This window comes from Spinacia oleracea, chromosome 4 (genome assembly GCF_020520425.1).
Source record: "Spinacia oleracea cultivar Varoflay chromosome 4, BTI_SOV_V1, whole genome shotgun sequence".
Taxonomy (NCBI): domain Eukaryota; kingdom Viridiplantae; phylum Streptophyta; class Magnoliopsida; order Caryophyllales; family Amaranthaceae; genus Spinacia; species Spinacia oleracea.
The window spans coordinates 3,672,591-3,688,126 of record NC_079490.1 but is presented as its reverse complement, the minus strand read 5'-3'; the positions used below and the strand labels follow the sequence as shown (position 1 = coordinate 3,688,126).

Here is a 15,536-nt window from a genome sequence, read left to right as displayed (position 1 = left end):
TCAAAGTATATCTTTTAATTAAATATGGAAGGAGTATCGAGTTAAAAAAGCTCTTAGAAAGAATTTTGTTGGGAAGTTTTGGGCCAATAGTTTTAAAAATTAAATAATTATACATACAACTTCGTATTCACTTGTACAAGGGTTTGACTTTCACTTCTTTTTTCCCCTTTTCCTTGCTCGTTCATGACATGCTTACTATTGGGCCACTATTGACCAACAACCGAACACTTCGAGCAGCTAAAAATGATCAATTCATCATTTGATCCGCACCGCAACACCTACCCTGACTCGACCCGCCCGATTATCAAGCCTAGTGACATATTTGATGTACTTCAAATTGGAAAATAGTTTTCTATTTTTTTAAAAATCGGTAACTTTAATGTATTTATGATCATGTATTAATAATAGCTGGATTTAATAAAATCCGATTTGATACGTTCAAAGTACTCCGTAGAATAAATACAGACCATACCAGATCAAACCAGACAAACACAACAGAGTCGTAGAGTAATTGACATAAAAAAACTCACAATAGTTTGTTGAATTTATGACTACTAAATTAAGGAGTATTTCCCATTTAGAAAATATAGACATTTCCAGTTGTGGTTTGGCTGGATTTTATTGATGCATATCAGCAAAATGGGATTTCATTTGGCCGTTCTTTCTATACCGGCGACTCAAGACTCATGACCACGACGGCTAATGAAATGGAAACTTCCTTAGGAGGCTATGTATTTTTTGAGCTCATGCTAATATTTTATTTGTTTATTAACAAAATATAATTTTTATTTAATGCTAATGGTTTATCAAATAAGCCCTTATTTTATTATTAGGTGTAGAAGACTTGTAATTCGTACTCCGTATGAGTTTATACTATGAGACGAAAAGATCATGAACTATTTTAATATATGGTAGAAGTCGTACGTCTCACACTTGCTAGTTTGTTAATATGACACTGGGTTGGGTTTGGTCGGCCCGATACAATGTATGGCGAACATGAAAAGTACCCGATCCATGACGAAAAAGTCGTGGGTTGTGGTCTCGAGCCACATTTTTATGGAAAATACGACATGGCAAGACACGTCCCTTCATGATATAACACGTTAATTATGTGAAATTAGGCTTATGCACGTTGGTCCGATTGAGCGCCACATGTTAGTGTTCCTACTGAAATATCACTTTCTTCCTATGATTTCATGACGTAGGAATAGACTTGTCATGCGGGTCGGTCGGGTCGGGTTGTAAAAAATTATTGTCGGGTTCGGGTTGAATCGGGTCGGTCACTTTCGGGTTCGGGTCGACCCAATGGGTTAAGAGATTTTCAAACGCGCATTATATTTTCATTAACTTAGGTGATAAATATACAAAATATGGGCACAAATTAACAAAATTTCATACACAAGTTTATATTTAGTCAAATTCAACTATAAAATGGTGTATAATTCAAATTAAAATCATATTACACACAACAATAGTAAAAACAACGTGTCTATTATGCTTAAATTTTCTCATAATCTCATTTATTACTATAAATACAATGATTTTCAATCGGTCGGGTCCAAAACGGATTCGGTCGGATTTTAACCCATTCCTTTTCGGGTTGCTCGGGTTCGAATAAAATCGGGTTACGGGTCACAATTTCTATAAATGTTCCAACATAGTTAAAATGCAATTTCTGTGAAAACTATGCAATGAATTTGAATTATTGGATTGCCCAACCACCCACAATAGTACACACCACCACCATCTAAATGAAAACTTCTTTACTTTCAAGGCCCAAGAATACGCTAGTTCAAGCTGCCCAACTACTCAAACATCTATCTCTTAAAGTCTTAACATAATGGACAACATTTTGATGGTGGGCTGGGCTTATAGTACCTTAAGGCCCAACCTGCAGCCCAGCATATGACGCATTCATAACATTTTGATGGTGGGCTGGGCTTATAGTACCTCTGGACAGTCAAAGGCTTCCTCATCCGAGCCGGGAATCTTCACTTCCGCCGACGGCGGCAAACCAGCAAGTTCAACAAAAGCCGCCGGATCCACCACAGTAGAATATATCGGGTTAAGGGACTTAACCCGAGTGGAACCCGACTCCCCCTTTCCTCTCGCTACAACCGACTTAGATCTACCCATCTCACTTACAAAAATCTACAAGGAAATCGAAAAAGAAAGCAAATTTTACCTGAAATCGAACAAACTCAGTGCGAAAATCGACTTCGCTTTCTCCCTCTTCTCTCTCCTGCTTTCGGATCTAGAAATTTTTTGAAAAACTTGGTGTGAAGAACTTTATTGCATGTCGAGAATTGGTATTTATTACTCTAGAATTTTGAACGGTTTTATCCCACGAACTAGACAGTTGGAGACAGTTTTTTAATTTGAATTGTTTCTTTTGCTCTGTGTGACTCCGCAAATTCACAATTGGGGGCAAACTGTTATCCCACTTTTTGGACTAACGACATAACCGTTCTAACGTTTGATCATGTCGTGTCAGCCAGGTCCTGTCGTGTCGCAGGTAAACACAGCTCCAGGGAGATACGTCCGACGTAGCATCGTACGACGAGGTATAACCGACGAAGGACAGGCGACAAAGTACAGGAAACTGAGACACGTCCTCGAGAAACGGGTTGATGAAGATAAGTGACCTAAAGCCCATGATAGGCAGCGCCGTCAAGCTAGCAAGAACGAGTCCAAGACACGCGCGAGAAGCGCGGAAGCAGTTGAAGGCTGAAGAGACGTGTGACAAATATACTCCTATCTTTGTGGGATTTTCTCAACCGATTAGACCGTTGAGAATATCCTATAAAAGGACGAAGATAATGATAAGCAAGGCACGTTGATTCAAGCAAAAAAACTCTTAAGCTATAAACTGTTTCAGTATTCATTATTGTACTTGAGATTTTTGATATCGATTCTTAGAGAGAAAAGCATAAACAATCATATAGAATACTTAGTGGATTGATAGCCTCATAGCTATCCGCGGTTTTTTACCTTATTCCTGGGTTTTCCGCGTCAACACTCCTCTGTGTCGTGTCTCTTTATTTGTGTCGTTGATTCTTTGCTTAGTTAGTGTCGACCCTAGCCGAAAGTCGCCCCCATACGAATTTTGGCATAAACAGTTTGGCGCCGTCTGTGGGGACATTAACTAGGTTTTACACAAAAGCACCCCTTTCACCATGGCTACTGGAGAGATGACGATCGCAGAGATGAAGGCGGCTTACGAGAAAGCCCAAGCCGAGCTAGCCCAAGAGAGGGCATGTAATCCCCCGTAAAGTTATAAATTTTATTAATATATATTAACGTACATTATTTATATTTAAATAGAATTTATGAATTTTAAGTAATAAATATATAATTAACGTATATTTATTTTATTTTAAGTACGTTCTAAATATTTAACGATTTTAGAACTTTATTATATATTTAATGTATATTTAATTTTATTTAAATATATTCTAAATATTTTAACGGTTTGTGCAATAAAGAATAATTTTAGAATTTTAAGTTAAAAAGAATTTGAATTACGAAAATCGATTGAATTTAGAAAACGATCATATTTCGGTTTTGGATTCGAATCCTAAAATTAAACTCCTAACTCTAGCCCAATTGGTGAAGCCCAAAGTAACAAAACCCAAACCAATACTCCCTTTTCTCTTTTCAAAATCACGTGGAACCAAAACCCCTCCATCCTCCTTCAACCTCACGCACAACACCAGCAATCCCTCTCCTCTCCCTTGTCAGCCGCCGCACCGCACTCTGACTGCCGGACCACCACCTGCACCGACGACCACCGTCGACCCTCGTACGTGGTAACTCCTCCTTCCTCTTCTTCTTTGTTTCTTTCTTCTCTCTCGTTTTCCTCCTCTCCTTATTTGCTTCTGCTGTTTTGCGTGCAACAACCACCAGCCGCCGCACCACCGCCGCGTCGCCGCCCAACCCCTTGTTGCGCCGCCGCGTCCTCCTCCTTGTTCTCCCTCTCGCTTGCCGGAACTCCTCCCCTTCGTTCTTACTATGCCGCAAGCTCAAGGCAGTCGTAGCCACCACCATTGAGCCGCCGTCCAGCCCTGCTCCGTTCGCTGCGCCGCCCACCTGCAGCGTCGCTGCCGCGCCGCCGTGCCTCTGACCACCGGTCGCTCTCTCTCTCCTCCCTATTTGGTTTATTTTCTTAAACCCTAAGTTATTTAAATGTTTTAATTAATTTAATTAATTTGAATTTATGTTTCTTGAATTAAATTTATGATTTTTATAATTAAGTTATGAAATTTCAGATTAAATGTTGTTGAAATTAATTTAATTATTTTCAGATTTGTTAATTGCGTTAAGTTAGGGTTTTAATGGAGTTTTAATAATTTAATTCATGTTTCTTGAATATAAATTATAAGCTTTTATGATTAAGTTAGATTTTCAGATTATATACTATGCTTAATTAATAATTTAATTTTCAGATTACATAATTGAATTGAAGTAAGAGTTTTTAATTATTAAAGTGTGAATTTTTAAGGTTTTTAATGATTAAATCATAATAGAATGACTATATATTATTAAAGCTATTATTTTTACGATTTTAAGAACGTTGATTATGTTTTGTGGACGTTTGAAATTATTCTATATTGCTGGAAATTTTAAAAGGGATGTTTTATTGGAGTTTAGAACGTTTTGGGATCATTAGTTTAATAGTTATTATGCTTGGAGATTATTTAATTAAGTTTCGATATTGGGGAATGTTCTAAATAGGTTTAGGATGTATTTAGAATACGTTAGTGTTGCTGTAAATTATTAGGAATTGATTTGGGTACGTTTCTTGATTATTTTAGGCGGAGAATTCTTTGTGGGCGACTTTTGAATTCGTTAAAGTGGCCTATCAGTTTGTTTACACAAGGTACGTACATACCTGTGTGCTTGGAATGTGTGCTAATTGTTGAAACCATGTTGAACTTGTTGGTGAACTTGGTTGTGTTGAGATTGTTGTTGAACTTAGTTATGTTGATATTATTGACGAACTTGGTTAGGTTGAAATTGCATGTTTAATACTGTTGGACGGACATATTGAACTTATATTGCATTATGAGAATCGTAACATGTTAGTATGGATGATTGATACGAACATGTTGGTTGGGAACATTAGATTATTATATATATTGATTCAGATCGATTGTTTATTGTTCCCTTTTAGCTTTTCACTACTTTATAAGGGCCGAGGACCTTGTTTAGTAAGTTGAAACTTTATACCCATATAGAGGGGTTGATCAATATTAAAGGAAAGGTTGAATTAATTGGAATAAGTCTTGTGTGACATCTTTGTGATCACTTGCTTAATTCAAAGATAAAAGAAGTTGTGTTTACTTGTTGAATATAATATTTATGTTTGATGAGTCATAACCAAGTATTAAAAGTTAAGTCATGTAAAGTGAAACTGAGTAGCAATAGCTTTAGACTGTGCACGTCTAAAGTGACGGACAATCAGGAGTTGGGGTCATGGGTCGCCTATGGCTTTTTCTGGGGCCGGATTGATCACCGGTTCTATTTTATTTAAAAGTCCCTCGATATCGCAGGTCATTGGGGTTTACGGAGTCGCGCCCGTACCTCGTCTTCCTTAGTGAAGAAGAAGAAGTTTCTAGTAGACAGCTCAGTCCATTGCCTATTTCAATTAAAATAATACTATTGTTATAAAAGTCTAGTCCAGTCTAGCTTAGTCTGGTCAAGTGTGGCATTCAAATTAATGTATTGTTTACCCTTACCTTTGTTTCATTAGCATCATGTTAGGATTGTTCGTTTAATAGAATTATGTTAGGATTATTATTGTTTTAGTATGTAGTACTCAGCTTTGCTGATTACGTGCTTTTGCTTGTGCATGTTGATCATGGCTATGCCTTATTGATCCTGTGATGACCCGATCTTTGGTGAGCAGTCTCTAAGGATCAATAAGCATTGTCCATCTGCAGGTTTGAAGATGTTGCATCATTGGGATCGGGAATAGAGAGCTTGTATTTAGTTTTGATTTGCTAAGTTAACTTGGGTTTGTTAATTGGGACTTTAAACTTGTCGTACTATTTATATTTCCTTATTTTCGTTGGATGATTCTTGGGGACTAAATCTGTAATAGATTATTTATAAACCTAAAGTTAGTTTTATGTTTTCCGCTGCAAAATTCTGAATAAGCCGTTACGTTTTCACACGGGCGATAATGCCTTGATAATTCTCTACGTTTTATGTTAAAAGATTATTTTAGAAAAGAGAGAATTGTCGGGGTGTTACAAAGTGGTATCTAGAAGCTAAGGTTTTACTTTAATAAATTTTAGGCGCCTAACTATCTAGTTATTTAAAATAAATTTCTTAAAAATCGAGCTTCTACGGATTATAGTGTTAAAAAATTGGTACTTTTTTTTGGGGGGCCGATTTCCTTTTATCCTGTTTGAAAGTATATAATAATTCTTATTTAAGTTCGAAATCAAATTATTATTAAAGTTAAAGTGATACTTTCGACATTTTTATTTCTCTTATTATTTATTATTCAAAAAAAAAAAAAAAACAAAAAAAAAAAAAAAAAAAAAAAAAATGAGTACATTTTTTTTTAGTTGTTTCAAGAGTTAGAATTCGTTATTAGAAAATATAAATCTTTTTCGAATTAATAACTTTATTTTCTAATTTATTCGCTACGCATTTCCTTAATTTATTTTACTTTATTTATTTTATATTTTATTTATGTTATTATTCTATGTTATAATTTTATTATATTTTCGTTCTTTTATTTCGTTATATAAATGATTCTAATGCTTTAGTTTATGAGAGATGGGTAGTATAAGAAGGGCATATAAGATAGAATTATATGTGCATTAGTAGCTAGTCAATGATAAGAAATTGATTGTTATGTATGTGCATGTGCTAATTGTTTAAGTGTTACATTTACATGTGCATAAAGAATTGTTTGATTCCACCAAACTTATTGATTATTGAACCTTGTTTATGTTTTGGCTGGAAAATCGTTAGTGAGACTTTGAATTGTTTATTTCAGGAATAAAATGTTTCTTTCCAAGTATACTAACATAGGATCCTTCGAGAAACTTGATATAGAAACCCCTGATATTTACGTGAAGAAAATTGTGTTTGGATGTGAATATTATGCTAAAGTTCAAGGGCAACCTATCTTAATGAGAAAGGATATCATAGCAGCCACTATCATTAATTGCTTACCTAACAAATTTCCATACCTAGAACTCAAGGAAAAGTTTAAAGACATGCATTCTGATAATGGAACTCCAAACTTGACTAAGTATGGGACTTGGGATGGTAGATGGAAATATGATTCAGAAATTCTGACCACCATTATTGAAGCGGCAGAAAGTGGATTTAGAGACGGTAAATGTCAGGTTATGATACATATGACATTTACATAGATCATGCGGAAACAACCATTAACCCAGGAAACATATTATTTACACATAATCATATAGCATAATTAGATGCATACTCTTTGTTGCGTGCCTTCCCTAGCTGCGCCCGAACCGAACAAGAACAAGTCTTTTAGGACTCCAAGTGTCGTCCCTCCGTAGAAAGTCCACAGCACGTCCGGATCCGCCTTAAGATTGACCAACTAGAATCGCCCTTAAGGTACTCAGAAAATTCGGCACTTTTGGGGCAAGATGGGTGTTTGAATTTTCTCTCAAAAACTCACTTTTGAATACTTTGAAACTTGTGTATAAATTATGACCCCTAGGCCTTTATTTATAGAGTTATGGAAAAGGAATCGTAATCCTAGTAGGATGCGAATTAATTGGAATTAGAATTCTACATGAATTCTACTTAATCAATTTATCCAATAGGAATAGACATTTAATCATACACTGACTCTTGCAGATTCAGGAATCTCGCATGAGCTCAAACTCACACACACACGGCAGCCACAAGGACTGCCCATGCGTGCGAGCTGTAGCCCACGCAGCAAGGCCCACGCATCCGTGGCCTTGGCGCGCGCTGGGCTTGTGCGTGCTTGCTGGGCGACGGCCTGGCTTCGTGCTGGGCCTTCGTCCGGCAGGCCTCGTCCGATGCTAATTCGTACGATATGCTTCCGATTAAATTTCCATTTCCGGAATCTATTTCCGATACGAACAATATTTAATATTTCCGATTCCGGAATTAATTTCCGTTTCGAACAAATATTTAATATTTCCGTTTCCGGAATTATTTTCCGATTCCGGTAATATTTCCGATTCTGACAATATTTCCGTTTCCGGCAATATTTCCGATTCTGGTAATATTTCCATTTCCAATAATATTTTCCGATACGTACCATGTTTCCGTTTCCGGCAACATCTACGACTTGGATAATATTCATATTTCCGATACGATCCATATTTCCGTTTCCGGCAATATCATCGTTTCCGGAGTATTCATTTCTTGCCTGTGACGATCTTAGCTCCCACTGAAACCAAGATCCGTCGGTTCCGAATATTCATAGATGGAGTATTTAATGCCATTAAATACTTGATCCGTTTACGTACTATTTGTGTGACCCTACGGGTTCAGTCAAGAGTAAGCTGTGGATTAATATCATTAATTCCACTTGAACTGAAGCGGCCTCTAGCTAGGCATTCAGCTCACTTGATCTCACTGAATTATTAACTTGTTAATTAATACTGAACCGCATTTATTAGACTTAACATAGAATGCATACTTGGACCAAGGGCATTATTTCCTTCAGTCTCCCACTTGTCCTTAGGGACAAGTGTGCATTTCCTAATTCCTTTGTCGCTTGATGCTTGCTCTTGAACATAAGGTAAGAGTTGTCATCCTTATTATGTCCAGAGGTGTTCCTCGGTTTCAGAGTTCAACTGATCAAATAAACAGATAATCATAGCCTATGATTCATCCGAGCACGGCCATGCATTTCACAGTTTCTAGCTCTCCGAGTGGCCTTGTACAACTTTTAAGCATCTCATCCCGATTTATGGGAGGACAATCCCAATCTTGCGATCTTGAGATTAGACTTCGTTTGATAGGTGATTACCTGAGCGTTGCCTTTATAGCCTCCTTTTACGGTGCGACGGTTGGTCAACGTCAAAGCAACCAGTTCTCAAACAAGTAATCTCAAATCACTCAGGTATTGAGGATTTAGTGTCTAATAATTTAATGAAATTTACTTATGACAGACTTTCATCTCTTACAGTAAAGTTTCATAGGTCTTGTCCGATACTAGTCTTCCCAAAGTAAGTATCTATGCAAATGATTATGACATTGCCATGTCCACATAGTTCAAGAAACAGAACTACTAGTCATCTTGCATTCTAATCGTCTAACGTTTTCTATGCGTCCAATTTTATAGAAAACTCCGATTAGGGACCATTTTCAACCTTTGACATTCAAGTTCACTTGATAGACATTTCTTAGTCACAGGACTGGTCCTGACAGTCTATCTTGAATATATCGTCAAGTTGAAGGGACTCATCATTTAATAAACCACAAATTAAATGGAAAAATGAATTCCTTTCATTTATTGTGAATGATTAACCAATAATGTTTTACAAAGATTTAAACTCTAAAACTTTAAAACATTAAACAGAGACATCAAAGCCATTCTCCAATATGCTTGATTCCCATAGCTGCAGTGTGCGAGTTGTGCTTCGCTTGCGGCAGAGGTTTAGTTAATGGATCTGATATGTTGTCATCAGTTCCAATTTTGCTTATCTCGACTTCTTTTCTTTCAACGAACTCTCGTAGAAGGTGAAATCTACGAAGTACATGCTTGACTCTCTGGTGGTGTCTAGGCTCTTTTGCCTGTGCAATAGCTCCGTTATTATCACAATACAGGGCTATTGGTCCTTTAATGGAGGGGACTACACCAAGTTCTCCTATGAACTTCCTTAGCCATATAGCTTCCTTTGCTGCTTCATGTGCAGCAATGTACTCCGCTTCAGTTGTAGAATCCGCAATGGTGCTTTGCTTAGCACTTTTCCAGCTTACTGCTCCTCCGTTAAGGCAGAAGACAAACCCAGACTGTGATCTGAAATCATCTTTGTCGGTTTGGAAACTTGCGTCCGTATAGCCTTTAACAATTAATTCATCATCTCCACCATAGACCAGGAAGTCATCTTTGTGCCTTTTTAGGTACTTCAGAATGTTCTTGGCAGCAGTCCAATGCGCCTCTCCTGGGTCTGACTGGTATCTGCTCGTAGCACTGAGTGCGTACGCAACATCCGGGCGTGTACATATCATAGCATACATTATTGAACCAATCAATGATGCATATGGAATCCCATTCATTCGTCTACGCTCATCAAGTGTTTTTGGGCACTGAGTCTTGCTTAGAGTCATTCCATGAGACATGGGTAGGTAGCCTCGCTTGGAGTCCGCCATCTTGAACCTATCAAGCACCTTATTGATATAAGTGCTTTGACTAAGTCCAATCATCTTTTTAGATCTATCTCTGTAAATCTTGATGCCCAATATGTACTGTGCTTCCCCTAGATCCTTCATCGAAAAACATTTCCCAAGCCAAATCTTGACAGAGTTCAACATAGGAATGTCATTTCCGATAAGCAATATGTCGTCGACATATAATACTAGGAAAGCAATTTTGCTCCCACTGACCTTCTTGTATACACAAGATTCGTCTGCGTTCTTGATGAAACCAAAGTCACTGACCGCTTCATCAAAACGTATATTCCAGCTCCTGGATGCCTGCTTCAATCCGTAGATTGATTTCTTTAGCTTGCATACCTTTTTAGCATTCTTTGGATCCTCAAAACCTTCAGGCTGTGTCATAAACACAGTTTCTGTTAAAACGCCGTTTAAGAAAGCAGTTTTGACATCCATCTGCCATATTTCGTAATCGTAATATGCAGCGATTGCTAACATTATTCGAATAGACTTTAGCATTGCAACTGGTGAAAAGGTTTCATCGTAATCCACACCGTGGATTTGCCTGTAACCTTTCGCAACCAATCTAGCTTTGAAAACTTCAAGTTTCCCATCCTTGTCCTTTTTCAGTTTGAAAACCCATTTGCTTCCAATGGCTTGGTAGCCATCTGGCAAATCGACCAAATCCCATACTTGGTTTTCAGACATGGAGTCTAATTCAGATTGCATGGCTTCTTGCCATTGCTTGGAGCTAGGGCTCGTCATAGCTTGCTTGTAAGTCGCAGGTTCATCACTTTCAAGTAATAGAACGTCATAGCTCTCGTTCGTCAAAATACCTAAGTACCTTTCCGGTTGAGATCTATATCTTTGCGATCTACGCGGGGTAACATTTCTAGATTGACCATGATTCTCACCAGATTCTTCTAAAGATCTCTGAGTTTCATCCTGAATGTCATCTTGAGCATTCTCTAGAGTTTGTTGTTCGATTCGAATTTCTTCGAGGTCTACTTTTCTCCCACTTGTCATTTTGGAAATGTGATCTTTCTCCAAAAAGACACCATCTCGAGCAACAAACACTTTGTTCTCAGATGTATTGTAGAAGTAATACCCCTTTGTTTCCTTTGGATATCCCACAAGGATACATTTGTCAGATTTTGGATGAAGTTTGTCTGAAATTAATCGTTTGACGTATACTTCACATCCCCAAATCTTAAGAAAAGACACATTTGGAGGCTTTCCAAACCATAATTCGTATGGAGTCTTTTCGACAGCTTTAGACGGAGCTCTATTTATAGTGAGTGCAGCTGTATTTAGTGCATGTCCCCAAAATTCTAATGGAAGTTCGGCCTGACCCATCATTGACCTGACCATGTCTAGCAAGGTTCTGTTTCTCCGTTCTGACACACCGTTCCATTGTGGTGTTCCAGGAGGAGTCAATTCTGATAGAATTCCACATTCTTTCAGATGGTCATCAAATTCATAGCTCAGATATTCACCGCCTCTATCAGACCGCAGTGCCTTGATCTTCTTGCCTAATTGATTCTCTACTTCACTCTGAAATTCCTTGAATTTGTCAAAGGATTCAGACTTATGCTTCATTAGGTAGACATAACCATACCTACTGAAGTCATCAGTGAAAGTGATAAAGTAGCTGAAACCACCTCTAGCATTTGTACTCATTGGTCCACATACATCTGTATGGATTAAACCCAATAGTTCATTTGCTCTTTCTCCAACTTTAGAGAAAGGTTGCTTTGTCATTTTGCCAAGTAAACATGATTCGCATTTACCATAATCCTCTAAGTCAAATGGTTCTAGAATTCCTTCCCTTTGAAGTCTTTCTAAGCGTTTCAAGTTTATATGGCCTAATCGACAATGCCACAGATAGGTGAGATCTGAATCATCCTTTTTGGCCTTTTTGGTATTTATGTTATATACTTGTTTGTCGTGATCTAATAAATAAAGTCCATTGACTAATCTAGCAGATCCATAAAACATCTCTTTAAAATAAAACGAACAACTATTGTCTTTTATTATAAAGGAAAATCCCTTAGCATCTAAGCAAGAAACCGAAATGATGTTTTTAGTAAGACTTGGAACATGGAAACATTCTTCCAGTTCCAAAACTAGCCCGGAGGGCAACGACAAATAGTAAGTTCCTACGGCTAATGCAGCAATCCGTGCTCCATTTCCCACTCGTAGGTCGACTTCTCCCTTGCTTAACTTTCTACTTCTTCTTAGTCCCTGTGGATTGGAACATAAGTGTGAGCCACAACCTGTATCTAATACCCAAGAAGTTGAATTAGCAAGTATACAGTCTATAACGAAAATACCTGAAGATGGAACGACTGTTCCGTTCTTCTGATCTTCCTTTAGCTTCAAGCAATCTCTCTTCCAATGCCCCTTCTTCTTGCAGTAGAAGCATTCGGATTCAGAAGTGGGTTGACTGACCTTCCTCTTTGCAGATTTGGCGCCAGTTTGCTTAGTTGGGCTGGCCTTGTTGCCACCTTTCTTAGCATTCCTCTTCTTTCCAGATTTCTTGAACTTGCCCCCACGCACCATAAGCACATCTTGCTTATCACTTTTGAGCGTCTTTTCAGCGGTCTTCAGCATACCGTGAAGCTCAGTGAGCGTTTTGTCCAGACTATTCATACTGTAGTTCAGTTTGAACTGATCATACCCGCTATGAAGAGAATGGAGGATGGTGTCTATAGCCATTTCTTGAGAAAATTGCTGATCCAGCCGACTCATATTCTCAATGAGTCCAATCATTTTGAGAACATGTGGACTTACGGGCTCGCCTTTCTTAAGCTTGGTCTCAAGAATTTGCCTATGAGTCTCGAATCTTTCGACTCGAGCCAGATCTTGGAACATGTTCTTCAACTCACTGATGATTGTGAAAGCATCTGAGTTGATGAACGTTTTCTGCAGATCCGCACTCATGGTGGCGAGCATTAGACATTTCACATCCTTGTTGGCATCAATCCAACGATTGAGGGCTGCCTGAGTGATCCCGTCGCCTGGAGCTTCGGGCATCGCCTCATCTAGGACATACTCCTTTTCTTCCTGCATAAGAACTATTTGCAAGTTCCTTTGCCAGTCAAGGAAGTTTTTCCCGTTCAACTTCTCCTTTTCGAGAATTGATCGAATGTTGAATGAATTGTTGTTTGCCATATTAAAAACTACAATTGAAAAGAATAAACAAATAAATAACCATTCACAGTTTCTCTTAATAAACTTAAATTCTAGCATTCATGCATAATTCAATGTTTATTAAGCATTTTATTCAAGTTATGTGTTCCGGCAGGTGTGAATAAAATGATTCCAAGATCCTAAAATCATTGAAGAACTAAGCACAGTTTGTCGACTTAATCCTAGAACATCTTAGGTAAGCAAAAGCCTTTTGCTAATAGTCTAGAAACTATTCTTGGTTGATAGGTACGTCTAAGAACTTATTAGGTAAACCTATCGAATTTGCCACGACATAAAAGGACTCCTTACTTATATCGTTGAGTTTCACCAAAACTAACATGTACTCACAATTATTTGTGTACCTTGCCCCTTTAGGACCAATAAGTAACACCTCGCTGAGCGAAAACTATTACTAGATTGATGTAAAGGATATCCAAGCAAGTGTATATTTTGGCATGGCACCTTTTAACTCAATTTTTAAGTTTGGAACTTAAGGCTCTTACTATGTTGGTTAGATTTTAAGTGAACTAAAATCCTTAATCATGCAACATAATCAAGCTTTTGATCTCATGCATTTTAAGACATATTTAAAGCAATAAATAACTTAAAACATGCATAAGATATTTGTGATCTAGTATGGCCCGACTTCATCTTGAAGCTTTGACTTCAAAGTCCGTCTTGAAAATCTCCGTGGGAGGCACCATTTTCTTCAAATAGGATAAGTTATAACTAATTACAACTATTTGATGGTACGCAGACCATATTTGAATTGAAAAACAACTTTGGTACTTTAGACCAATTACATTCAAATTAATGGTACGCAGACCATATTTTCTATCCTATTTGGGCCATACTAGTCACTTCATAACCTGCAAAACAGTACATATACAATATATACCATTCACCCATTCATTATCATGAATGGCCCACATAGCTGGTTAGTTAAACACATTATGCATCACGTAAACATTTGCAGCAATTAATCAAGGGCACCAATAATCTACCAATTATTCAGTCCTTATTAATTCTAATCGAGTTGTTTTAACCTTAAGGATTTGTAGACCTAATCAAGAGTTTATGACTAAAAAGTGCTCCCACTCAAACCAATAAATTCATATGCTTTACTAATTTTAAACATAAAATTGTATTTCTAGTCTAACCGGAAACATACAAATTTAATTAAAATTTAAAGCTCATATAAATTTATAATTGAATCCAAAAATTTAATTTTAATTTCAGTCACATTTAAATTAATCTATGATTTTAATTTTAGTAAAATAATTAGAATAAATTCCATTTATTATAATTATAATATTCAAAATTAAAATCCAAGAAATTAATTTAAATTATTAATTTTAAAAATTAATTAAAATTACGTGAACTGAAATTTTCAAATTAAACATTCAAAACGATCTAATCGAAACGCAAACACCCTACGCGTTGCACGCCCATGGGCTGTACGCACACAGCCATTGCTGGCCATGTGCGCGCAGCCCATGCGCTCGTTGCATAGCTGCTGCTGTCCCATACGCAAGCCTCCGCACAGCGCCCACCGCACGCGAGCTATCGCTCGCAGCGCGCGCGCGTTACCGCGCTCGCTGGTGCGCGAGATCGCTCGCTGGTGTGCGCGAGCCATCGCTCGCTGGGGCGCTGCATCGCTCGCTGGTGCGCGCGAGCCATCGCTCGCTGGCGCGCTGCATCGCTCGCTGGTGCGCGCGAGCCATCGCTCGCTGGCGCGCGAGATCGCTCGCTGGTGCGCGACATCGCTCGCTGGGCGGGCGACGTCGCGCGCTGTGCGCGCGAGTGATGCTGTGCGCAGCGCTCGTGGCACGCGAGCTTGCGCTCGCTGCGCACGAGGTTGCGCGCTGTTGTGCGAGGCAGCGCGCGCTGTGGCGCAGCTCGCTTGCTGCCCACACGCGACTGCCTTGGCTCGCCCCTCGCCCATGCCCATCCGTTCATTGCTCGTGGCACACGACACAAGGCAGGGCTGC

At 38.4% G+C, this 15,536-nt stretch overlaps 1 long non-coding RNA gene across 1 annotated transcript; it reads left to right on the top strand.

The window, feature by feature from the left end:
- The first annotated feature begins 4,729 nt into the window (after nucleotides 1–4,729).
- On the top strand, nucleotides 4,730–6,148 carry LOC130459382 (uncharacterized). Its single transcript, XR_008918752.1, has 2 exons — nucleotides 4,730–4,879; nucleotides 5,909–6,148. It is a non-coding gene; the product is annotated as an uncharacterized lncRNA (long non-coding RNA).
- The last annotated feature ends 9,388 nt before the right edge of the window (nucleotides 6,149–15,536 follow it).